Source organism: Anopheles marshallii, chromosome 2 (genome assembly GCF_943734725.1).
Source record: "Anopheles marshallii chromosome 2, idAnoMarsDA_429_01, whole genome shotgun sequence".
In the NCBI taxonomy this organism is placed as follows: domain Eukaryota; kingdom Metazoa; phylum Arthropoda; class Insecta; order Diptera; family Culicidae; genus Anopheles; species Anopheles marshallii.
In genome coordinates, this window is record NC_071326.1 from 87,215,847 (window position 1) to 87,243,355 (window position 27,509).

Sequence of the window (27,509 nt, forward strand, 5' to 3'; positions counted from 1 at the left end):
TCCCAGTTCGATTGAAAATTCTGGCCTGCGCAATGCGAGCGGAACGGAGGACGTCGGGTGCGGTAATAAGGGTCCGTAGTTTTTTTGCCGGTCTGTGTAAGGATGCACTCACAGATGGGCGTGTTGTTGTAGCGAAAGCGATCGGTGAGCGGTCGATCGATTGCACGCCCGAAGGGATTCGATTCTTGCCGTCCGTTCGTTGCTGCCGCGTATACTTACCGCGTGTCAGGAGACTCTACGCGAGGAGGCAGACAAAGGTGAGGCTTCAGGGTTCGCGTTGCTCAATCCCAATCAACCTGCAGAGAAAAGAGGTGATCGTTTTGTTGGTGAAGCTATAGCTTCGTTTGGATGCGATCGGTAATCGACAAATTGGCGTTTTTGTGGTGCTGTTGCTGTCGGTCCCGAAAGGTATCGGGACGGTGTCTCACCACCTTCGGTCCGGTAGTGTGCAGGCAATTACTCAGCGTCTTGCGATCTACCGAATCGAGGGTGGTTCGGCCGTTCGGCGAAACGCTTCCCGAAGGCTATTCGATAAATAATAGAAAATCTGTTTTGTTTTGCCTTCACCGCACCCGAATCTTTACATCTGCAAATGGTCCTTAAACCGAAAAGTGAGCCGTTTCTGTTGCGGACCGTATCGTGCCGATCGTACCGGGGAATGGTTTAGCTGCGATGGTGTCTGCAAGAAATGGGAAGGAACATAGCGTTAGGAGCAGCGGTACAAAATGATTGCTATAAATCTGGACACAATTTATTGTCCATTGCAGTGGTGGATTTGGGCCTCGGAAAGGGACATGGGGTTGTGTACCATGTATACAACGCAAAACAATCACCCATGTGTATGTTTTTCGTTTTAAGCATCGTTTTAGTTAGCCGTAAGCGCAGCAAGAACCGACTGTGGTAAAATCGCCTTAAAAAGTTGTGTACCATATGACTTCTGGAATGTTGTCTGCTGGCGGCAACCTCCTAAATACACCTCGTGCGGAAGCAGTTCGAAGGAATGGCACATACAGAATCGGGCCCCGTGGGCGATTGAATAAATCATCATCTCCAGCAGCAGGGTTGCGCGCGTAAAGAAGCGAGAAGAAGTACCTGAGCCGCACCAAGAAGGTTTACTTTAATCAGAAATCAATCCTACCCTTGAGGGGTTCGGGTGCCATGTTAATGTTAATTATGTACAAATTTGAACAATTCGTTTTCCCCGTATAGACCTGAGCTGTGCTGTAAACCTGAGTGAAGACCTGTGACACGAATGCAACTGTGGTTGCGGAACCCGACCAAATGAACTTGTATCATTTTTCGTCCATATGTCCCGCTCGAAGGGCCTTTCGTGTCTCATTCAACCGCCAATGTAAACGGTGATTACTGGAAGGCACACAGCAAGCACGATCACATGGCTGTTTGTTTGTTTAACCCAAAACGTCAGTTTAACGCGAGACACGTTTGACACTTAAAACGCGGATGATCGTGTGTTAAAACGGTGGAAGGATTATAGCTGCCCCTGTACTACTGCATGATCATTCCCGCCGGCGTGTCGTTGGTGACGGCTTGATCTTGAGCGCTTTCCTACTTTTCTCCCATTTAAATGAGTTGCTACCATTTCGCTACTCCATTCAATGGTTTCGTTAGCCATGTATCGTGAGTGTCATACACACGGCATCCCCGGGTGGGACAAAATTAAATCATCAGCAAATGAAGTCCGTATCATTCGCTCGCATCAAATTCAATTCATTCCGCTCCATTAGCGTCGTACATTGTCCGGGTGTCTGCGAGTGTCTCATTTGATGTGCCGCGTTTGATCATTTGCGACGACACTGCCTGCGTGATCACGCTGCCAGAAGCAGAACGCGAGAGATGTGTTTCGTTTCTACCCTGGGTTTTCGATTAACCTTTATTGTAATGATACATAATTTAAATAGCTTCAGGTTTCACGGATCATAAGCAACGAATGTCACGAATATGCTGGTTTTCTAGGTCAAATTAGCTACAAAGAAAGGTGGACATTCCCTTCCGTAGTAGAAGATGAGCTGGTGTATTGCTTATTGCTTATTTGATACATGGTTTCAAACGAATGCTCTGAATAGATAATGAAGTCCCAGCCATCCATTTAGTTCATACATCATTACATCGTGCTAAAAACCATCTCAATCGTTGATTCTTTTCAACCCTCGCCGGGAGAAAGATTACACATTCCGCTGGAGTTACAGAGTTACATTAGACCGTGACCTATCCACGTATAATTCCTATCAATCGTTTAATATATGCTTGCCGTGTAATTCCATGATCATAAATTATGTAATTCTTGCTGAAGGGTCGCCTAGTGTATTTCTACCTCGGTTCTTAGTACGCAAATGCACAACTGCCCAGTACTGGCGGCGAAGGTCCAGAAATCCAAGTCTAATACGATATCAATCCATCTCAGCTTAAGCATAACTTCTCGGGATCGGGAAGAAACGTTTCACAATCAATGATACTTCCAAACGGAACGTGCTTATTTGTAGTCGCGGGAAGTCTGCCTAATGAATGGTTTGTCGTTTTGGATTCGTTCGATTATTCCAGCTCACGAGGGGTTGTTTTTTTTATTTACCGCTGGAACATTGTTGTGAAATGATAGCGTGAAGAAGACGTGAAATGATACCATTCTGCAGAGGAGGAGGAATAATGTTGCATATCATTTGCTGGGGTTCTGTTTAGAGGCACATTAATCAGACGTCAGTGATTTGTAATTGTGTAGTTGCGCTGGCTACAGTGAGAGTTAAAGATAGCAACGATACTACCGGATGATATCTGAGCTATAAGAATGAGATTAACATTGGCCAAGTTGGTGTTTAAATCCTTGTAACGTGGCAGAGAGGCATAACAAACTCTTTTCTACTAAAAATGTAGAATTTGGATGAAATTTTCTACTAGCGCCATCTATTGGAAAACAATGTGTACTAAGATATGTATCTAGTAGGTAATTTATTTTTACTACTTACTACATGTCTATTGGGGTTATGTTGGATTTACTGGACTGGTTCTTGGCTTGAAATTTTCTGGAACGACTCTTTATTATCGCTTGTAACTAATCTTATAGGCGAAGAATTTCTATTAAAGTATGCGAGGACAATTACTCTTGAAGACAACCTGTATACGACGGTTGATTATAATCCTATAAGTAAAAACTAAAGGAGTTCTCTTGTGTACTTTGTATAAAATATAAGATATATACAGTAAAATCTCATTAAAATCGCTTTACATAGTAGGCCGCTTAGATACATTCCATACTGAGGGAAATAAACGATGGTCCGTAAGGTTCGGGAAGAAAAGCTCTTAAACATCTAAAGTGGTTCGGCCGTGTAACCGTATCATCTGCATCTTCCCAGTCCAACCGGATCGATGATTAGCTCGGAACATTGTATTGCCCATTCGTTTAAGGTCGATACCTACCAACGGCAACCCATAAATAATCCATTTGGGAAGGCATGGCGTTGGCTTTAAAACTATGAGTGTCGTTACACATAGTTACGCTCCGGTGCCGCTCCGGTTCACGCATCTCGAGCCATTGAAGGCAGCAGCGGTGAATTTATTGCTCCCTTCAAACCATTTACAGCATATTCACTGGAAAAAGCTTTATGCCCATGTGTTCCACCCGGGCGCGTTCCCCGGGTCGCGGCACCGGTCGGGTGCGGGAGCTCCAAGTCAGAGGGGGTTGAAAGCTTTGACATCTCATCGGTGTACCGCGATGGTGTGGTACATTCGGTACCGGCCACTTGTTGTTGACACATCCTTTTACCGAGGTCGTCGTCTAATTATATATTCGTGTAATGAGTCGCGCAAAACACATCGTGGCCCGGGCGGCATTCAAATTGCGCCCGATGCACCTTAGTGCGATCGTTCCCGTGGGACGCGGTGGCGGGGAATGGCGGTGCGTACCGGGACGAAAAAAGCTCACCCGATGCGTTCGGTAGGGTTGCAAATTATTTATGACGGCCCTCTTCGCGCTTTCGACGCCTTATTTTTACCCCCCCGCCCTCGAACACGGGACGTAAGGCTCTCGGGTTCGCGAGTCACGAGTTCTATAAGGAAAACCAGATGGGAAGCGTGCGGGCGCGCGCGCACCCGTGTGTGTGTGTGTGTACGCACTAAATAAATTGTGTGTTCGCTAATAAGTGCAAGATTTTGCTTTTTAGTACGATGGCCATTAATTTCACACCTCTTCTCCTACTGAAGCGTTCGTGGTATGTGGTTTTGCTGGCTGTGTGTTGCCGGCCGTCCGGTTTTTTTGCCACTTGGAGGTCCATCCAGCAGCACGGTTCCTCATCCTCCAACCCTTTTGCGGACGGTGCGGCAGTATGTGGGCGTCCGCGTTTGTCGCGCTGGCCAGATGCAACCGCCGGTGCACGCCGGTGTATCATTAGGAAATGACATTTCAATAGGTGATTATTATCACGCGTTTGCTGCGTTTGCACGCTTTTTCCTTCGAGTGTAGCTCCATTATTTCTATCAGCTTCGTACCAATACACAGCCCAATGCAGGCCCAGCGCTCGGTTTGCTCCAGATGCTGCAGGTAGGGCCTACGCGTCTAGCGCAGTGTTGTTGAACTCCGGACGCCCTGAACTAATCCTCGCTTGGAGCTTCAAACGTAGGGCAGGGAAATATTACAATGTAATCAATAAATTCTGCTCTACGCTTTGCAGAATTTATGGCAATTCGTTCCGCTGCGCTTTCCCCGTTCACAGGCAGTGCCCGTGTCGTACGCAGTTACGGACGGGTGAGAAAAAGGGTCCCATAAATTGTAGATTATGCATGAGTTTGTTTCATATAGTTCTGTGGGTTCTGCGGTGTACGCTTGGAAGCGTTTCGGTAGTGGCTACCGAAGTTTATCAGGAAGGTGACACCGGGATGGCAGATTGCTGCAGAGGAATGTGCTGATTGCAACGATTCCATTTCTAAATTGATAGCGACCACGGTGCCTTCCGTTGACTGATCGTATAACAGTGAGTGTATAACAGTGTCCAGAGCGCTTGAGCTCAGTTTAGTTACTGGTACCTTTAGAGCCAATGAAACACGAGTTTCACTACAGCCCTTTTAGACCGGTGGAAAGCGCTGGATATCTCCAAGAAGTTCTAATTACCACCGGACCGGATGGTACTTCGTGTAGAAGAAATAATTCAATTTCTTCCAAACAAGTCGGCTCCGATGCTCCGATTAGATTAGAGTCTCGCATAATATTCTGCGCTGGTACAGCATGTACCAACCATTTTTAATGCTCCACACGGAGGTAGTGTAATGTGCTCCGATGTTAGGAGGATATCAGCCACCCCGTTGGCTCCACTTACAGCATCCCACACTACGGCGATATCTCGCATTTCACGCGCTCGGCCCGGCATCTTTCGTCGCGACGGAAAGGTTGCGTTTGCGTGTGCAATTTGCGTTCGGGGTGTTGTTGTTGCGTAGGCGTCCGGACGCAACAGTTTGGAATTCCCGCGATGGCCACCCGGTGGAACGCGTTGCATGTGTGGCAGCATACACACAACCGGTGTATGGCGAATATCGCACAGAATCGGATGGCTGTCCGGGTTTTTTTTGGGAAGAGTTGAATGAAGGGGGCAACAAAAACAACCGACGCCGATGCTCTCCCGTTCACACTCCAACGGGCGATGGAACTTGTGGTAGCATGTAGGGAGAAAGAAATTTAAATACAATATCAAGATTGCACCTCGGCGTACATGGGCGTTATGGGGTTATTTCTACCGTAACACACATCGGTTGAACACTGAAGGTGGGCACTTGAGTATAGAAAAAAAATTAGCGGCGTCTGCGGGTTTTCAACTAGACACCAATTAAAATTCTTGTCTTCAAGGCGACTTCTTGGCGCGTTCGGAAACACACGCAATGTATTTTATTTTCGGGCGCCGCTTGGTCCGGTTGGCGCATACGAATGGATTTTGCGTGAAGGTAATTAACAAATTAGCTCGATTGGGAATTGTTGGAATTTCTTTGGAAGCAATGCGGCAGATTAGTGATAGGTGGAGTGTCCTTACGCTACGCACTCTAACTATTCTGAACACAAAGCGATGATTGTGGGCTTGGAATCCTTTTTTTCTCTCTCTTAAAAGGATTGATTACCCTGTGGTGTACTGTTGAGTTGAGACGTCAGCTCCCCATCATTGCGTGACAAGTTTGACCTAGACCATCTCTACTCTCCTCGCATTCTGCAGTACCGGTACCGTCATGGTGCGAAAAAAACACTATGCTAATCCATCACCTTTCTGTCCGCGTGCACTATTTCCCATGAGCCCGCTATGATAGGGCCTGTCCAAGTGATGGACACAAACAGCTCATTCAATTTCAAAACCAGCACACCACGTCGCGGAGAGTGATCGACACTATCAGTCAAGCGCATCGTTGACGCGGTCGTTCCTTCGTGACGTTGGTTTTGTGGACAACGCGCTCAATATTTATGAAGCCTTCAAAAGGCGTCAGCCCCAGAGTCCCCGTTGTTCGATCGCCCGATCGATGGCCGGTGTGAGGTTATGAAATTTTTCAATCAACACCCCACCACCCATGGGAACAGTGGGAAAACTGTGCGCACCCTTGTGCGACGGTACTCCCCTTATTCGGGTAGGTGTTCCGATCGACACCTCCGCGACGAATCCAATGTTAAGCGGAAACTGTTTAATTAATGGCTCCTACCGTGCTTCGCCGGTGTGCAACACATCTGGAGCACGCATTCCAATCGTAAAGCCCATTAATCACGACAATGTATGAAAAATCGCACTCCTTCCATTGCGGGTCCGTACGTACCCTTTTTCGGGTACGTCGGCTGCTCATCTCTCTATCGCACCCGGCCGCTATTGTGCACCGGCCGGTGTGGTGACAAAACATAAAACCATTCCACCGCGGAAAACCCGTTTCGCCTTACATGGACGGGAAGCGGTATGGGTGAGAATGCGGTCTCACACATAAATCATAAACCATCAAACCACGATAAAAGTCCGATCCACGCTTTGCTTGCCACCTTTGGACAGACGGGAGCACATAAATTGATGCCGATTCCTCAAACCTCGGCCAGCGCGAAGGGCGAACGGCGCATAACGATGTGCGAGTTTGGCCACGAAGAGGAGAGGAGGAGTTTTTTTTTTATTGTTTCGTTTAGAGTCCGTTTCCCATCGGTGCGATGGGTGCGATGAATTCAATTTAAGCGACGCAAACCGACCAACCGTCAGAATCGATGCATAAATGCATCGTCAATGATCAACATCTCACGCGCTCCGATGCGAAGATGCGTCGATGCGATCGCGTTTACGTTTGGGTGCCGTTCTTGGATTTGGTGAAATAAAAAAGCATTGATCTCGCGTGCTGGAATTATGGAGTGGTCGCTCTCGCTGTTTGATTATGATTATTTTGCTCCATCCACTCCGTGTCGAAGCACACTGTGGGACAGTTTTTGCTTTACTGCGTGGTTGGAAAAACTCAATCATAAATGGTGCGAACGGGGCAGCATCGCATGGTAATGTGGGAAGGCTGTGTGCGCATCTTGATCGGTGATCGATTGGGTTTTGCGGTTACCGAGCCGTGCACATTCCTCGTTAGTTACTGGCACGATGCCTGCCTTTCTCACCGAGTGTAAAAATCGGGGAAAAAGAGCAGATGAGTGAGGGCGAGAAAATGAATAAGGAAATAGGCGGCACCGTGAGATACTGCTGGCTTGGGGCCTGATGATGTGCCCAGTTTTGCAGAAGCTGTATCAGTGGTACAGTCATGGCATAAAAAAAAAAAAACCCCCATCAAAGGCAAACCGGAGGTGCGGAGTTTGTTTTTCTTAGCGAATTTTAACGTTGTCACTCAGTTGCGGGTCAGTTTGATCTGAAGGCTCGATTTCAATGCGGTTCTTAATGATCGGCGGACTGATTTACCATGCAAAGCTGGACCAGCTGGCAGCTGACGCAAGTGGAAAGCTGTTGACATTTGCTGTGACCATTGTGACCGAGCGCGTCATATACTTTTTACTGCTGTGTCCGTGTCGCGAGCGTCCTCTAGCGGGAACGTCAGTTTTATTGACAGCTCTCAGTGTAGGGCGCAGGGTGCCCACCACTCTCTGTGGCCGACACATTCCTTTGGAGCCATTCTTCACTCAAACTCGACTCGGGTGTATGTGTGCGTGTATATGGTCGGCCGTCGGACACTACTAAACGTCCACAACACTGTCCACAATAAGAAGGTAACGGGGGTTTCTTCTCGCACTCCCCTCACGGCGAATGTGTGTCCCCCCCTTGGTGAGCTGAATCAATTTTAATGAACTCTATTATTCTTTCCCGCACACAATAATGGTCACATGCGGTGAAATATCCCATTTATACTGCTTCTCTATTTCTGTTAACCGTAGCTTATCCGCACATTTTATGACTTGTTTATGATATTAAGACGTTTCAATAGTGCATACTCACCAGGATTTCGCTCTCCGGCTTCTTCCACCGGTGTCTGCAAGTGCGAGGGGAAGTATGAACCCCTGCTAGACATAGGCACACACGCGGGAACAACGGGCATTCCCTCCGGGTCTCCGGCGGCCATCACCGCCATATTATGTCTCATTGTCCGCCTTCGCAACGGCGGGGGTTTCGTTTGCTGCTCCGATGGGGCAAACTATGGTTCCGCGTCCTGATCGTTTTGCTCGATCGTTTGCGATCGACCGCGTTTACCATCTGCACGGCTCGCGCTGTTCGATGATGTGCTGCAGAAGGGGTTGTTTTGCGCACCGCGTGAAGACGATAATGACATTTCACGACACCGTCGACACACCGTCACCGCAACTGACGGTCGCAACCGCTTCGTATAGGGGGGGGAGCTGAAAATAGGGGCGTTAGAGCGAACGCGGCTATATAATAATCAATAAATTATGGAACATTTCAATTTATTGGAATATACGATCAAATTAATATGACATCTATTTTCTGGACCGTGTGCCGCCCAGTGTAGCCACCACCACCCTCCCCCCGGGGTCGTTTGGGTCGGATGCGGGAGACTCGAATGCTGGCAGTCCGTGAACGCGCCAACGCGCGTAACGGCGTAGGTGTGCTTTGCGATCGGAAAACAATAGACCATCAATTATCGTTCGACATTGTAAGGAGAATCTCCATCCTTACTGGCTGGTTGTGTTGGCAGGCTCACACTGTCGCGCCAGCGTCAGCAGGAATGTCTGGCCAAAAGCCATGAAAACTCGAGTAATGTACTGTGGCGCATGTTTCTCGTCGTCGTTTTATGGGGGGTTTTTTTGTGCCCTCGAGCCGGGTGCAGGAGACCAGGCAAAACCACCAACCCGATTGAAGGAGAAAAATCTCACCCCATATGTCTTCTCGTCGCCCTCGATCTCGTGCCCGGTTGATTATCCTGGCGGCGATATGGCGAATTGTGTGTATGTTTTTAAGCGTGTATGATGCGTGTGCCAATTTAAAGCCAGCACACTTGTGACATTGGAGGGTGCCGCGGGGCCTGGCAAACGGTGCGGATGGGAGCGATCTATAAATCACGGACCGGTAAAGTGGGAAAATGTGTTTATGCAGTTTATGGTTGGTTAGTGTGTGTGTGTGTGGGGGGGACACACGGAGACGAATGCTGTAGAGGCGATCGTTTAGACATGGGAAATATTTTTGAAGAAATGGAGGTGGAGGTGTTTGAAAAAAAAAACAGCTCGTTAGATGACACGAGGTAAGCTTTAATTGGTGTGGAAAGCACCATTAAAAAATAGTTCAAAGAAGTTTAATGTTCTTTGTAAATTGAGAGAAATATTTATATGGCAAAATTGATAAAAGAGTATGAATATTTTCTGATTTTTTCTTCAAAAACTTCATCCACTTCTCAAGGTTATTTTCGACGCTTCTGCAAACCTGGCAAACACCGGTCAGGGATATGAAGCAATGCGCCCAACCGCACCAGGGTCGTGCCTGAGCCATTAATTATAAGCCCAACCGTTTCAAAGTTCGACCGAAGAAATATGCGCGGGTCGTGTACGCAGTGTCTAACCTCCTCCCCCCGTTCCCCTTTTGCATGCCGGGCCATTGGCATGCGATGTCGATTACGGTGGTGCGCGATCCACACACACAATAAAAAAAAACCTGTCCGGAAGAAAGAAAACACGAAACATTGACGTGCAACACCGGAATTCTGTTTCCGTGTGATTACAGCCAGATCACGAACGAGCTCCACGATGGCTTTGCTATCGCCCGGGACCGAACCGATGGACAGAGGGTGGGCCAGATCGGCCAGATCCGATCTCACTCTTCTTTCGAACCAGTTTTGCCAACCAACCGGGGGTTTGCCCGATTTGCAACGGACGATTTGACCCGCTGCCTTATGATGACGGTGGTCAGTTGCAGTCACCCCACGGTATGGAGCTGCGTGATAATTTCTCCAACATTTTTCTCTACGCGTAAAGAATGAATGGCACCGAATGCACATAAATGTGTGTGTGTGTTTGTAGCAGGAAAATTTATGACCGAATTGAAAAATCAATTTTAAATTTACTACCGTTTTGTTGCAGCCGCAGCATCGTGCACCGATTCTGTTGATGCGTTTCGAGTGAACTAGAACGGCACCGGTTAGTAGATTTTTCATTTGTCTGCTCAGCGGCTACCCGAGACACATTGCTCAAACGGTGCGCATAAATGGGTTGCGTTAAATTTTCGCGTAATGTGCGCGCACGTTTTCACGCCCCTTTCTACGACGAGGGAGATATCCAGTGCGGGTTTTTCCGTGACTGGGACGCTAAGGGATTGCATACGGTGGAAGCAGCATTTGAATGCGGCGATAAATTATTGCACAGCCCTAGTGTCACTGGCAAACGATCGGTGGCACAGAATTAAGCAGCGTGTTTTGCGATGGAAAATACTCGTCGGTGAAAAGCTTAACAAGGGGCTCAGAACAATTTTTTTAAAGCAATGGACGAGTATTGCTGGTTGATCTAATAGTACCATTGTGACGACACGACTCAATAACGAGTTAGTTGGTGGTTGGTGGTACCTCCCATATGGAAAGCTAATCATTCCGTTGTAGGAGATGCATCTCCTCCATTTTCTGAAACGCATATAGAAGAAACGCAACTTAAAATGTCTTCAAACTTCAATATCGTCAGGATTCGCAACTGAGATCTGCCACACTTCGTGTCGTTCAGGAATGGCTAGGATCCACAATATATGAAGCTATAAATTTAAACTCTACGGATGGGTAATACCATACATCTTCAAAGTTTTAATCACATCAGGTACTCTCCATGATTGGCCGGAATCATACTCTAAGCCACTTTTTTTGTATGCGTTTTCACGTTTCCAGGCTTATCCGCTTACAGCTCGCCATACAAATGGCAAGCCAAGTTAAGCCTAGGAAAGATGGATTAGATTGGTTTCCCAAGGAAAGCAGCTAACTCAAGCTCGACCGATGTCAAAACAAAGAATTTTGCGAGCTAGCAAATAACTGAAAAACGATTATTTTAATAATCAGACTTATAGATTATTTGAAATGAATTGAAATTAAAATTAAATTACTAAACTTTAATCGAATTTTTTCAAATTGTAGTTTCACAAAAATGATCTTTTGTGTCATTCTTTATGTCAAAATGGTATGTCCTTTGATTGATACAGCCCGGTACCTTTGACCCGGATTATTTGACAGAAACAGAACTCGGAAGCTAAGGTATAAAATGTCAATATGGCAGCTGTAAATAGAGTTCATTCTTCGAAAACCGCTGGTTCTCGAAAGACCACTTCGTTGTCCATTTCAGTTTTGTTTATTCTTGTGAATCCCTACACTTCATCAGCTCCAACTCTCTTAATACAACCGCAGCCGCAGTTTTTACCTTCAACATCTAACGATAAACAGTGAATGAATCAAAAAGCATAAAAAAAGAACCCTCAGCCACAAAAAAAGTACATTACGTTCGTTCGTTCGTTCGTTAGGAAATCTTCCCCGAATCGCACATGAAAACGTGATCTTCGTATCCCAATTGAGTGGAGTGATTTTCCAATTTTTTTTCTTTTCTTCTCGCGAACATGTCACGGACGAGTTGTAAGTACAACATGCTCTAATACGGGGCCCAGTTACCGGGGCGGAACGAAATCAAAAGGCCGCCAACACCGCAAGGAGCCGTTAAGGCGTGCCATTACAACGACTGTGCCCCGGAACACCGCCACCCTCCTACCCAGGAAAAAAAACCCCCATCCAACGTGCGCGTAATCGTGGTGGTGGAATCACAAAAATTAAAATATTTACATGGCCAGCATGGTCGGCGTGTGTGTGTTGTTGTTGTATTTTTTTTGTGTGCTTCTACGATGTACGAAATAGTTCCCTACCAACCTCCGTTGGGTGTAAGTCGCAAACAGTGCAGAGAAATTCTTGACCCCGTTGGCATTACCATCGCGAAATGTGTTTACGACTGTGAATCGGAGGTTCGGTGACGTTAGGTTTTTGAAGCGTCTGCAGCGGGAGGGAAGAAATCGATCACGGTGGGCAAAGCGGAGGCGACGGTTCGATTGCCGTTTTTCCCTGTGCCCTGAGCCTCTGGCCGTACCGAGATTGAGCAGCCGCAACTGCGGGAGTAGAGAAAAAAAGTTGTTGACACAGGAAAATGGTCCTCCGATATGGACCAATTTACATACATCGATACATCTCGATCGAGCGCACTAAATCTAGTGAGGTGTCTTTTCTTTCGACATGGGCGACCCCTTTCGGGTGTTTGTTTTTTGTCTCTGGCCCCCGCCATCCACAGCCTCCCCCAAAGAATCGGCCTGTTGTGCCGATGTCGCAGGCGGTGAATGAATGAGCGTCTCGTGTTCACGCTACAGGCAACACACATCGTCGCCATTGGCGGCTTCCATCGCGGGCGCGAGTTCGGAAAAACCGCACACCATATGATAAAATGCAGCGAAATTAGAATCGACTCAATGGAAGCGACCGAATGTGTTCATTCCGTGCGCATGTAACACAAATTAATTAAACTGATTTATGTGCTGCAGTAGCAGGCAGCAGAAGCGGGTTTGTGGTGACGATCGTGTTAACAATGCCGTCGCTCCCGTCGTTGCCCGAGTTAGTCGAAGAGGTCGCGGGTGATCGCAGCTTTACCGTTAGGATGTGGGGTGAGCGTGTATCTGGCGGTGTTGCCTTTTTTTTTCTACACAAGCAAATTCGAACTCGCAAATGAATCATCGTTTGGAGTTTCGAACATTGTTAATTTAATGGTAGTTTAATTTATTTTCAAACGATTGTCTTTTGCCTACAACATGACAATTTACATCGCGCATCTTGGAGAAGATATTAACCAATTTCTATGTAAAGTAGAGGTAATTATGTAGTATTTCTAATGATGGAACGCATTCATGAAAGTCTCCTCAAATAGTACATAAGTTTTTCAACAGATGGCGCTATTAAATAAATGATTTATCTTTTAGTGGAAAGTGAGGACTTGTTTACGATCTTGTTGCGATCATCGATCATGTTGCGATACAACTTTATCTGGTAGTTATTAAAAGCATCAACACGTCCTAGATGAACAGAATGGTTGAATTATAATTCTATTATTGACCTGAAGACCTGTTAGGTCTGCTATACTTATACTGTTACTACTGAGTGAATTATCTTGGAAGTAGAAATCCGAGATCATCGGATCGGAAAATAAGAACCTAGAATTGCTTTAAACATCAGTCAGAAAGACTGAAGAAACTTCTTTCACCGTAATGTGCGTCACATAGGCACGAGTATGCACTTGTTGCGGACGACATAAGCACACACGATTCTCTAATAGACCGTAAAGTGTGTTCCTTAACAGCATCTCTCACAATGACTGCACACGGGACAGGGAAATAAAATTATCGCTCAACCGAAATGATCTTGTAATGTCCGGACTCGCATTAATGCGCTGCTCATTGCACAAGGTAACCGATAGTGGCACTTCCGTACGCACCCTCGAGGCTAAGCATTAATGAGGACCCCGTTGTTTAATCGAACGATCCATCAGCCATCGTCGCCACGCGTGCCACAGCTGCGTTGTGCCTTTGGGGTATCGCTCGGTACACGACCCCGGCACTTGGTACCATCTTTCCTAATGGAGGCGTGGAGAGATGCTTGTTTTTACTGGACCGATTCGTAAGTATCGATATTATTACCCTTTTATTGGGTTCATTAACATAATCTCATTGCGATTCTGATATATTTTACATGTACGGACGCCTGCGCACGCCTTCCCTGGGTCGATTTCCCTGGAGGGTGAATAGAATGTAGAGCTTTTCTTTTTCACCCGGTCCCCAGTACAGGGGGCCATGCATGTTGAGTGCCACCATACGTGGTAGTGGTGCAGTTCCTATGGGAGCCGTTGCGCACTTTTAAATCGATCGGCCAGCAATCCGTGGGGTAGGTAGCGTCGCTTTTCACGGATCCTCGGAATGTGGTACGTTTTGCGCTGATGGAATTTATTCGCCCTTCACCCAGTGTCAAGTGAACTCTCGTTGCTGTGTAAACTTCATTCTTCCCAGACAGTGCCAGTGCTCGTGAGGAGATGGTCGCCCCCGGGCACGAGTTTGGTAGATGCTGCTGACCAGCTCGGGGTTTGTTTTCTACCCTTCGCTGCTCTGGGGACGCAGATCCCTGCCAGTTGCTGGCCCACGGTGAACGATGAAACTTCATTCCATGAGCCCCAGGGTGGAAAAAGTCGAGGAAAAATTGCCCATCGCACACGTTTGTTGTACCACTAAATGAACGATTTCAATCACGTTGTTTTCACGCTCCTCTGATGCTTGGCTGCAGCAAAGAAGTGTGGCAAACGGTGGTGGTGCTGGAGATAAAAAAAATCGCACCTAACACTGGCGATCGGCACTAATTGTGCCGTCATCATCGGGGGAACCGGGACGGGCGTACAAATTGGGTCAAACGGGTCGGTGCACGCCGGTGCAAAATGTCAGCGGTCGTGGAGTTTGGGTTCGTATCGTCCAAATGATGGTGATTAAAATGACCACAACGGGAGCGGCTCTGTGTGAGCGGGAGTGGAAAGGGAAAGAAAATTTTATACTTTTCCATCCTCGTGCCTTCCACCACTCCAAGGGTGGCTAATCATTTTTTTTATGCTGTCCCGAACTCGCTCGTTTGGCATTCGCAGTGCAGTGGGCTTAAGCAAGTCAGTACGTTGCGCTCGCATCTCGTAGGCTGGTGGAGAGATTTTCGTGCGCTTACAGCATAATAAGCCGCTATCAACATTCCGCTAAATTACAACCCACAGTTGTGGCCACAGCAGGTATTTTCACTCTGCTGCTAGTTTGGTTAGCAGTTTTTTGGAATGAAACAAGCAATACCAACCAGTTAAGCTCGTGGGGTGTCGAGATTCAACGAATAAGACGTAAGAATCTCATTAAAGCTGCGAGGAATGATGATGCCTTTGTAACATTGTCAGTTGCGCCCTGAACGATTTTGTAAGAAGGCGGAAAGCCTTTTCCGTATTGTAGCAAATAAAATGGCGAAACGGTGCATATTTTAAAACTTGAGTGTCCAGAATTACGTCAGTACAGAGGCAAATCGATCAACAACTTGAACAAAATGTATTAAATGTGCCCTTTTGGAAGGGCTTGTGTTCTAGCCGATCATTGTCTAAATGAGTTGTTGGTAGCTGGATGATAAAAATGTGCTGAAACCGGCGATGAAACCCGACTGTGATTGGAATTTCTTTATGAGCTAAACGGACCCAAACACGATCTTTAACGACTACCGGACTCACACGCTCTCGCTAAAGGTACGAAGTCATGATTTATTGTTTGTTACCTCAAGCCACTGGAATCATCAGGCTGCCGTTTAAACGCAACAACCACGAGCGTTCATTGCGTTCCAGCTTTATCTTCGATCGATTGAGCTTAAAGCTTGCTCAATGAAACTGTGGAAAATCTCAATACATAGCAGCGGTAGATCGAAGCAACCGACGGGATATCCCCTGGGAGATGACTTAAGATGACTTGCAAATTGTGATGATTGCGCTGTAATTAAAGCAGAAGTGTGCCCATGCTATTAATCAATTGCTGCTTCATTTCGATCGACGGCACGATACGGCTCCGGGGCGACAGGGATCTGCGTACCGTCGGTCGATCTAGTTCTGGAAGCTGGTGATCGTGCAACAAACTGCGCAACATTGTCCACCGAAGGAAAGGAAGCCGTACGGAGGCATGAACGTGTAATGGAATTATAATTTATCATTACACACACGAAATGGACAGTTATGTTACGATTCTGAGGAAGACCGTCGTGCGCTACCCTCGAGGCTGATTGGGGAACGAAGATCTCGGCATGATGTCTCCCGATGTGCAGTGGTACACCATGAGAAAACATTTCCGACGCGGCAAAGCCATGGCGGGAAAAGTGTTACTGTGTTGTTGTACCACGGGGTCCAGCTTCTGGATGTGACGGCGATTAATCTCGGATCAAACACGGATGCAGATGCGCAAGAGCTGGCTGTACGACCTCACGCAACGTTTCCATCGGGGTGTCTCTGCTGGCCGCGATGTGCTGGTTGTCTAATTATTATCTCCCACGGGTTTGCCGTTGCCTTATTATCATTCCGATGATCGTTGGAGGTTGGAGAACTGTAGCCTGACAACTGGCTAGTGACACGGGATGTTGTCCAACGGAGACCTCCACACAAGCGTGTGTAGTTGGGGGTCTTAGTTTGCTACGTGGTTATACGGTGCATTCAGTAGCACCAGGGCAAACATAGCCAAGATGAGCATCGAGGTGCGATCCGAGCAAAGTGCATACAAATTGAGCAGCGAACGGGTGATCACTTCTTTTCATCCTCCAAGTCAGTGGAGTTGACTCGCGCGGAGAACGTTTACGAGGAGGCGCCTGAGATGATCAAAATCAGTGATCTTATCTCGACGCGAACAATGGGCGAATGCTACAGATGTGATATAAATTTGCATATCAGATTGTCTTAAGGGATCTTTGGAACGACCAATCAGATTGGTGGAAAGTAAAACACATTGTGGAGAAACAATGTCAATGAGCAGATGGCCAATTACATGTCTTATTGACTTGAACGAGGAGATTCATAGGCGTCCATCGAGAAAACATCCTGAATTCGTAGCTCCAGATGTTTGTGTTTGTGGACATGGTTCTTGGAAATATGACTACTTTTCCCTTGTTTCATAGAAAACCTCCATTTCTTCTCAAAGCAACTCGTTACAACACGACGACAGCTGTGCAAACAGTCGTGAACTTCCATTTAATGGCACCTGTTTCGATCCCTCCCAGTCTTTCTGGAGCTCGAACGGCCGCGGAACTACAGGCAAACCCCTCGCCAGTCTTTCCATTGCCAAACATATCACCACCATGAATCATACAAATCCACCACAACAGTCCTGCGACGGTGTTTCGGACTGCTCTCGGCATCCACAACGGAATCCACGGTCGCACAGTAAGGTGCAAATGGGCATGTTTTCGTGTGGGCCGAAACATATCATCAAGATAGGCGGTGTGACTAGGTCTCTAACTGTGGAAAGATTACCAAACACATTCCACCAGTGTTTGCATTGGGCAGATTTATGTACATCGTGGTACACCATAGCTGACTCCCGAGTAACTTCCATTTACTTTCGAGGGAGAGAAGTTATAGTTTTTGGGATAACAAAGGTTCAGCTTCTGGAGTGGAATGCGTTGTTGGTGCACCTTTGCACCTGTCCAGAAGGGATGTTGTTATGTTGCAATCACACAGTTGCAAATCTGCTCGAATCAACAGCAAAATCGACTACAGGCAGGACATTTCTTGAATAAATAGTTTAAAGAAGAGTGCACTCCCAACATTTTACAGTCCAACAGAACAAACTCCTCCATTATATAATCCAGCCATTCATTATTTGCTTTTCAAATAACTATAAAAAGGACTTTCACCATGTCTCAGCAATGGAGACTTCAAGTCAAAGCAACGATAATTGTGCAATTATGGGCCATTTTAGCAGAATAATCGGTTCGATTAATGTTTCCCTGGTTATCAAATGGGAATTCCTATCGAATCTCATGGATTATGCAGATTCAAAGACCTCCATCTATTTGATTCACAACATCATCGTCGTGTGTGACTAAACACCGCTCCAGGAAGCCGACGATGATAAGCTAATTTTTATTATTATACGCAATTACTATTTTTCAGCTACGAATCGTTGGCTCCGTTTGAACTTCTGGTCGGCAAGAGCCCGGTGACAAGATTGAGGAACAGTTTAATGTGCAACGAGTTGGACCTTTAAGCATTGCATTACTCACTGAGCAGAAGCTCGATACGATGGACCAATCTGCTAGTGGTTTGCTTAGATCTGAAGCTCGATTCAATCAATTCGAACCAATTCCTTCTCAGCTGGCAGTCAACTCCGTTTCAGACATGACAGTTTGGGACGGCTTTACTGGCTGTCGGGCGGTTAGATCGTGTGTTCGACTCGGGCAGTGCAATAAACGACCACCAGAAGCACTCAGCTGGCGCAAAGTTTATGCATCCGAGTGACATAATAATTAGCGCCGCTACCAACCAACCGACGGCGACGGATTCGCGACGAACGACGATTGCGCTCACGATTTGTGCGAGATATCACACAGAAATGGGATCGTTAATTATTGTAATTGTGTACTGTTTATATTCTGCCCAGCTTCCAGAGCCACAATTAGCAGGGGGTTTACGATGCAGCGGGCGCGCGTTGGGAAATAATTTGTTGGTACCGAGTGAGTTGCAGGCAGGAAAAAGACTCCTTTTTCATGTGTAACATACTTTATTAACCTAAATACTTACACTAAAAATATGTCTGCAAGATGCACACAAACGAACGATAAAAAAGACATCGCGTGCCTTTCGCGAGCGACCCGATCGCGATTTCATTTCAATAATGGACTGTTTGTTTTATGAAACATCGCGCTGGGCCGGTATCAAGCTGATCGGATCGCGACTTCGGAGCGCTTCGGATGCAGACGACGACCCAGCTAAGCTCACTTTGGGGGGTCTTCCACTGGACTGCTACTGGAAGACGTCCCATCGATTCGAAACAACTCCAGACTTTTCGTTCGTGCCATTTTACAACATTTGTATTTAAATTAGCTTGTATCTGTTTCAATTCCCTGGCAGCACCAAAAGCGATATAAATATATAGAAAATAAAGAATAAACAGCCAGGGTCGTCCAGGGAATCGTTAAACTCCCTCTGTGTTGGATCATGCTGTGGACTGTGGGTTGGAGACTTGTGTGGAATCGATTCTTCGAAGACGTAGTGGGCAGAAGCCGTTGTGGGCAATATCTCCATCATGATTTAAAACATAGACGCGAATAAAAGAGGCAAATCTAGACAAATACAGAGTCAATAGGGAGACTCGGGTTCATGCTTTCCTCGACCTATAAGAGCCTCCGGTCACTAATGAAGCTAACGTGAACTGATAAGGCAAGAACTCCTTATGCCAAACGGGGTATAAAGTAAGCTTCTTTTCCTAGTTAGGTGTGGTTTGCAGCAATGCTATTGATTCCATTACCATTATAATGCTTGAAAGCTCTTACATTCAGCTGGCGAGCAATAATGCATTAAGTCTTATCAAATGATACATTTTATACGCCATGGAATGTGGTAAGGAACATTTGCAAATCCAGTACAGCATAGTTTACACCACAATTAAGCATTATCAATACTTAATGTTCATCCCCTGAAGCTGGTCTGCCTTCCGGGAGTAAAAGCTCATTGTAAACCTCCGCAAACAGTCGCTCGTTTTCCGCTTCGCTTGCCTTTCTTCGGGCAAAGGAATGCATTTGATGTTCAAGAATCGATCGAAAGCAAAGTGTGAAGAGTCAGCAGGGGTTCGAAAGGTGTTCCCGCATGTTTCGTTCCAATGACAGTTCCGAGCAGTTGGTGAGACGGTTTCAATGATCGTTGTTGGGGATTAAACGGAAGCTTGGTCAGGTGAACGCCACGGGAAAGAATTGTGGCTGTTGATAAGATTGCTGGGCCTTGCTGAGGCCTGCGTTAAAAAATATTGCTTAGGTTTAACGATGGAAGGTTTATAAATTCCATACCTTTAGAAATTATCCATTTATATAAAATCTTTTGAGATAGTTGTTCGGGATACTTCCAAAGTAAAACATGTCACTTGTCGATACATCTACTAACCTGCACCAATAATTCTCGTATGTGATTTTTCTGCCCCGTTCAACATCATTCCTAGCGGATGTTTAATTACAACAAGTAATTAAAACCCAACCACCTCGGTATATTAAACAAAGCACCAGCAATAAAGTAAACCCCTGGCATAATTGCAAACACGAAACGATTACGCGGGACAGACCAACTCCACCACGGGTGTGGACGAAAGGTCCAGCGACAAGAACATGCAACACAAAACAACGTTTAACATATGATAATTCGATCAGCGTTTTGCTTTGATCATTTAACGGGCGACATTTATAACATCTCTTTTTTATGATCTGCCCAGCCCGAATAGAGCATGGAAGGAGAAATCAATTACATGAAAATGATTTCTTATCTCATAAATTAGCTCTGGCACAACGAAAGCAGCAACTTTACAAGGGTGCGCACCTGTTTTATGATCTCCGCAAACAATGAATTTGAAGGAAAACTTCCGGTGGGTCGGGGAAAACATCATAAATTCAGTTAAGAGGAGAATAAACTTCGCTTTGAGATTTATAAAAGGATGAAAATAGTTAATGTTCCAGTTTTTTAGATCGAGACTTAGAGTGTTTGAGATGTTCAGGCATGTAAATCGACCACGCGCCCAATGAATATTCATTACAAGAGTACATATTCCAATTGCTTATGCATTTCGTCCATGATGTACAACAACTTGTAATGAAGTTACATGAAAAGACTCTCGCAAAGAGTATCGGCAGCACTTCCAACCGCACGCAACAAGGATAAGCGACACGCGAACGCAAACAACTCTCTCACCCGGGCAGGATATCCTTTTCGATCGGTTGGGTGTTGTCTCGGGAGATGTCTTTTGCATATCTTTCAACCTGCGTTGCGTGATTTATCTCCGGACGTTCACTTGCCATCGTCAAGAGGACAAGTGAATTCGTTTCCAACGAACACGTTTCACGCTTTCAGGTCTGATGCGAAAGGAAAGAGAAATCAGCTGATATGTCTTGGAGGAAGGAATTGTACTGAAAACCTGTCCCGAAATTATTGGATCGGTGTTTTTTTGCAGTGATTTTACTTCCAACACTATGCAGCGGTCTGGTCAGCCGTTGTTTACAAATTTGAAGTGAACAGCGATGAAGTCATTGCAGCACATTCTTCAACAAGATTGATCGATTGGTTCCGTTTTCGCTCGAAAGAGTTTTGTACAACAAAGCGGTTTTGTTAGTCACACGCCCAGTAGACATCAAGATACAGATTGATGTCCGGATAAATTCAGAATGGTGATTGAGAGTGAACTGATCGTTGCGTGACAATTTCAGCTCGATAAAGACCACACGCAGCAGGCGAATTCGTGCGTGTGTAATGATGATTATAAGACTGCAGTAACTGAAGTAAGTAAGGAACTGGAATATATCCCCCATATTTGGTACGATCGTTGAGCGATAATTAAAACATGATTCAAAGCTTGCGAATGATCGGCTGTCAATCGGAAATACCATTTAGGGAATAGCAAACGTACCAAGTACCTTCACCTTGACTTCTGCCACGTGTCTGGAACATTCTTCTGCTGCTGCTGGAAAATTCTCAATTAAAACGGTTCGCTTCGGAAATTTCTGCAGTACGCGCTGGGGAATGGTTGCGCTCGTGCCTTTCGCCATCGTTGCAATCTTTCCGATATCTTGCGTCCCCAAATAAGGAATGGTATTTAATTAACATAGTTCGTCTTCCGTTTGCGTCCTCATGCGCACCCGATCGCACACGTGATCCTCTTCACCAAACATCACACGGCTGTTGTGATTTCAATTAAATTTTAATGGTGCGATCGGCGAGATAGTTTCGTACGATTTACCGGGTACAGCTAGCTGAATGTTTGACTTCGTTCCGGCAACCATTGGACCATCAAATGCAGGTGGTGAGTTATTTCCAACGACCTCCCTCTTTTTCTCGCTTCGGTGGGTTTCGTAAAGTGCAGTGGAGCAGTGAAGTATCGCGGCCCTGAATGCACATGGAAGGGATGAACAAACGCGACTACCAACTTATGCGATGGGGTTCGCTTTAGGCCATAGGGATTTGGTGGCGTAGGGCTAGCGTAGCCGTATGGTCAATGGCATTTCCCCTCCAGCTGAATAATTAGGTACGATCGTCACAGTTGAAGTGTTTTCCACGCATATGAGTTCACCTCAGCTGAAGGAAACCGTTTGAAAGGCGTGGTTTACAGATCATCAATTTTCTCAAACAATTTGGAGTGTTTTAAATGGATAAACAGTTTATGATACGGATTAAGACATTAAACATGATGTGTGTGTGTGTGTCCATTCCCATAACAATGATCGAGATGAAGAGAAACGGTAGAAGTGTTTAACCAGATTTATTAAGCTTCAATTAATCAACTTCATGCTGAGCCGATGTGAGACTGCAGATATTTTCAAATCAGCTGCAACAACGATATCACGCTGGGAGGCATAAAGAACGTCTAATATCTCGATATGATTGAGTGTTGCGGATCATGGGCAGTTTTCCATGAGATCTCCATTCCGTCAAGCGATGACCTCGGAATTGACCACACGGTAGGGATGATGCTTTCGGAGCTCATGGCTTATGGCATGTGGCTTGTAAAATATTGCCATGTCATAGGAATTAATAGAAACATTGTCTTACTTAGCAACGTGATTGACTGTTATCGGCATTACAAAATCATCGATAGGGGAAAATGTTTAACATCGTTAACATTGGTTTTGATGTTCGTGTTGTAGGTCAACTGTCGATTCCGGAATGCCGTGTTTGTGTGGCAACCTATAACCAGGTACACAGGAATCTCGACTTTTGCCAACTATTCTCCAGGTTATTCCAGCGAATTTTGAATTACCTTGTTTGCCAATACTAGGAGATAATCCTTATTATTGCAGATTTATTGACGAAAAGAGCCGTTCGAACAGTAAACACAGCAGTGATATAAGAACTGTGGGAAAATAATTAGATCATATAAATTGCCAATTATGCAAGCAGTTAATCAAACAAATTATCCTCCTGGCACTAAAACCCCTTTCTGCACATAACCTTTTGGCAGAAAATATCCACCCCTGACGATTGCGTTCCTTTCATTTTGGGTAGCCGTTTGATGTTTATCACTTGATTGATGAACGTCATTTCAAAAAGGCAAAAGTGGAAGCAATCGAACGAAAAACTCTTCACTGCAGATTATTACCCCCGCAGCGTTTCAAACGTTTTTGATTGATGAGCTTCGTTTCCTGCACGATCATCGAACGCAATACAACAAAAAATCAATTAAGCCCCTTTTTCGGCTCGCGATCAGTTTTACTCACTGCGTTTGTTTCAACGTATCACTTACTTGTCTACGATTGTAAAGAATATCTTTCGCCGAAAACACACACACACACACACACACACACACATACACACACACACACACACAAAGTGTCATATAAAGTGGCGCAGTCGTAATCGTTTGATTGATTGAGTAGGGGTGATTTCGTTTTAACGGCAGAGCCTGCCAAGGTGAAATTATACACCGGATCCTTATCGTCGGGGACTGTATCATGCGCTACTGGGCAAAAACTGAGTTAAAAATAAAAATTGCATCCGGTTCTGTCTGTTCGTGCGTTCATTATCGTAGCCATAAAAGCTGCAGATCGAATGACGTTTAACGGGTGTGCCCGCCAAAGGAAACAACTTAATGTGTATCCAGCACCCCATTGGCCGGCCATTGATCTGGATTTTTTTTTTCGGGAATCTGATTTATATCTGCAGGGAGCAGCAGTTTGGGGGTTGGTTTTGGGAATGCTGATTACGAAAATCATGTTACCGGTGGTCAATAATAATAATTAACCGAATGCAGGTAAATTAACACATCGCGCTTTATAGCGTGTTTGGAGGAAGTTCCTTTCTCTTGGATTTGATTGAATTGGCAAACTGCCCGGGGGAAAATTGCTTCATTCATGCTCGATCCATGTTTTGTGCTTCCATTATCTTTATTTTAGTTGGAATTGGTCAACATTTTAATGAATCTGTACTGAGAAATCAAGCTATTTATCAGACATAAATACGCCATATGAAGGATAATCCTGGAACCATTTGATACATCCCTATATCAATAACTGATTATGGTTCATTCAGCTAATCACACTCATATCGCTCAGATTGCCCCATTCGAATGCAACCTCAACCACGGTTATGACCCAGTAATCAGGCTCTCGTGGCTGTTTGCTAGCTTTAATTAAACATCATACACCAATCGTCATAAACAGTCTCATTTTGATGCGAGGCACGACCTCAGCTCGCACAACTTGCAAAGTGGGAATGTTTTAATGATGGGCAAAATGAGGAGCAAATATCCACACAAACAGACAGCCAGTCGGGCGAAGGACCCAGCGATGGTACATTGAGTCGTGATTGTGCAGTGTAATAACTTAATTACAGACGAATGAATTCATACCATTTAATGCGTCAGTCACCGGAGAGATGCCATCCTATTTGCTGGAACGTCTTCTTATGCATGGTTGTTTTTTTAGCTTAGCTCAGCGAATCGTTTGTAATCTTCCTTCTGCTCACGAACAAAACGATACGTTTTTGATGATACAATACTGACCACAGACAACTACTTCCCGCTCGGAAATGGAACAGGTTTTGTGGCCGGTGTTGGGAACGAGTACGGCGTTTGGTGTCGGAAATGTAACTACAACCACAAGCGTGCACCGTAATCGATTCGCATACATTTATATGACTGGTGATCGTTCGTGGTAAGCTCATGATTATTTGCGGTAAATCGAACATTTAACAAAACCATTAACGCCTTTCAGCTGGTCACTACCATAGAAACCGTTTCCACACACCTGACTGAGGGTCGTTGGATCAAGACAATACTGGTGTAGGGAGAATACCAGTTTTGTTTCAATTGATGAGTCCGGTAATTGCTCACCAACAGGAAAAAGTCACCTCTGTTAATTGGTTCAGCTACACAAGCCAAGGAATCCTCCAGGGTGACAGTCTTCTTTCTTCTGCTTGAATTAATTCAACAATGCGCCTCGAGAAGCATGATCGCGGAATTCCAGCTTCGATCCTTATGATATCGATATTCTTTTTCATCACCGAGTCATTGGCAAAAAGTGGCATCTCGTTCTCTATTGCTGCATATGATGGATCTTGGAGTTTTTTTCTCCCTTAAACTGATCCTGCTTTTAATTAAAGGTTGTGAAGTTATGCTCGAGTGAAATAATTAGTCGCTTTTAACTACACGTTCACGCAGCTCACAGGCCGCCCTTTCGTGTTCCAAACGAGGTTTGACTTCAAAGCATAGCATTCCTGCGCTAGAAGCTCGATCGAAACAGTTTTCCCTCATCATCCTCGTCAGACGGTCTTTTTATCAGCTCACGTTTATCATTCGAAAGTGATCGTCGGGTCGAGTCAGTCCCAGCTCCGACACTGACAACACTCCTGGAGGCTATCTGTAGGGCTGTTCGTGCTTTCTCGGGGTGCTCTTCTATAAGCGGCAGCCGAGGACAAAAAATAGCCCGCCGATCGGTGGGTTGGCTGATAGAAGGGGTTGTTATTAAAATTCAATTTAAAAGCAGTTCCGCAAGGCACTTTAGCAATGGCATTTGCACGCCGAGGTCGCCCCAAGTCGATGGCAGTGGTCAACGATATTGGCCCCACATTCTTTCCGTTTGAGGTTAGGGCGTATGATCTGGCACGACGGTGAAGCACGTTGTAGACGTTTGTGATTGTCGTTATTATCATTCGCAAAATGTTAATCAACGCTTTGAGTAGTTTTAGAAAAAAATAAAATCGATTGTAGCTTTGAGTTTTTAATACAAAAGAAATTACTGGAATAATGTTTTCGGAGTCATGTGAGGCACAATAACCCACAAAATCGTGTCATCACGCTGATCCAATTGTAAGATGAAAAAGTGTATCCAATATGCATGGAACAGTTCCCCACGGGCACATCACATTTTTATGCCTGAGCAAAGCAACACTTTGCGGGTCGCTTTGCTGTTCGGAATCCGATGGTCAAACCTGCCTTTCGATATTTCATTCAACATGAACCTATCCCCTTCTACACCTTCCCTTGCGTGTGGTACACCTCAGCTTAAACGAGTTTTTTTGTGTGTGAGCTTGCAGACATCATTTCTCTCGACTGATCTCGTTTTAGACAGGAGGCCGCCCGAGCAAAACTGGGAATCTATCATCTCGTTTGGTACCGTGTTTGAATAGGCAGTTCATCATAACACTAGGATCGGGTGCGGAGAAACACGGCGGAGGAAGGAGTAACGGTAGGAATTCGGTAGATTGATGGACCCTGTCGGTCGGAGTTAATATTCGGTTCATTTCATCCAAGCTGGACAAAAGCCTGCCTCATTGTGGATCTCCCGATTGTGTTCGAACGGTGGCAGTCGGAGCTGAAGTGTATGCAAAACGTATTAGACAGTGTTCGTTTTATGAGTCGGCTTCTGGACAAGCGGAACTGACAGGGCGTCAATTTCAACCGCGTCGAACGACTGTTCGTAGCCAGTTGGTTCGTTACCCTTGGAGATTGAGCCAGCGTTTTTTTTTCTCTCGTACCGACATTGGGATTTTAAATTTCAGTAAAATGCACGATGAAAACAACTTTCTTTGTTTTTCTATTTAGTTTTACATTTACTCACCTGTAGGCAAAAAGAAAAAAAAAACAATCACAGGTTGACTGTTTACTAAGTGAGGTGGCTTACATGCGGCGAGTGAACTGCCTTTGTAAGGAGTGTCCAACGAGCGGGAAGCAGCAAGAAAGACCAGTTTCCATATTTCCAGAAACAGGTTTATTAATAATTTTCGAAACAACGTTGCGATGAATTTCATTTTCTGAAAATGCATGTCACAAAACACACACACACACACTCCTTAATGAATTGTTTTCCCTTCCGGCCAAAAAGCATGATAATAGTTCACTAAAAAAGATATTTCAACGTTTATGCGGGAAGCTCTTTTTCTGTAGAATCACAATCACGTTGGGTATGATGATCACCCTTTGATGCATTTTGTCTCACTGTCACTTTTATTGAAGTATCGTAAACTAGTAGTGGCCTCTTCCGCTCTATAGAAACAACTAAATTTCCGTTTGTTGTTCGACAACGCTCGTCATAAACACCACCATGCAACCATGCTTCCAACGCTTACAGTCACTTGTTGCCTGTCAACGCCTATGACAACTTCCTTTGCGGATCGGAAGATTGATCTCTCATCACACACTTGATCACCACTCACTCAGCCACCTAGTCGCTTTAAGTACGATAGCAATGGAATTGATCGTTAGGGTATGGCTGCCAGGTACGAAAGGTACACGTCCGGTCGCACGTTGGGTCTGGCTGGGCTCGACCGCTTGCATCAAACACAA

At 45.5% G+C, this 27,509-nt stretch overlaps 1 protein-coding gene across 1 annotated transcript in view; it reads left to right on the forward strand.

Moving 5' to 3' along the window:
- The window catches only part of LOC128707429 (protein cortex-like), a 32,684-nt gene that overhangs the window by 391 nt on the left and 4,784 nt on the right, over positions 1–27,509 (forward strand). The gene's annotated exons all lie outside the window — the stretch shown is intronic.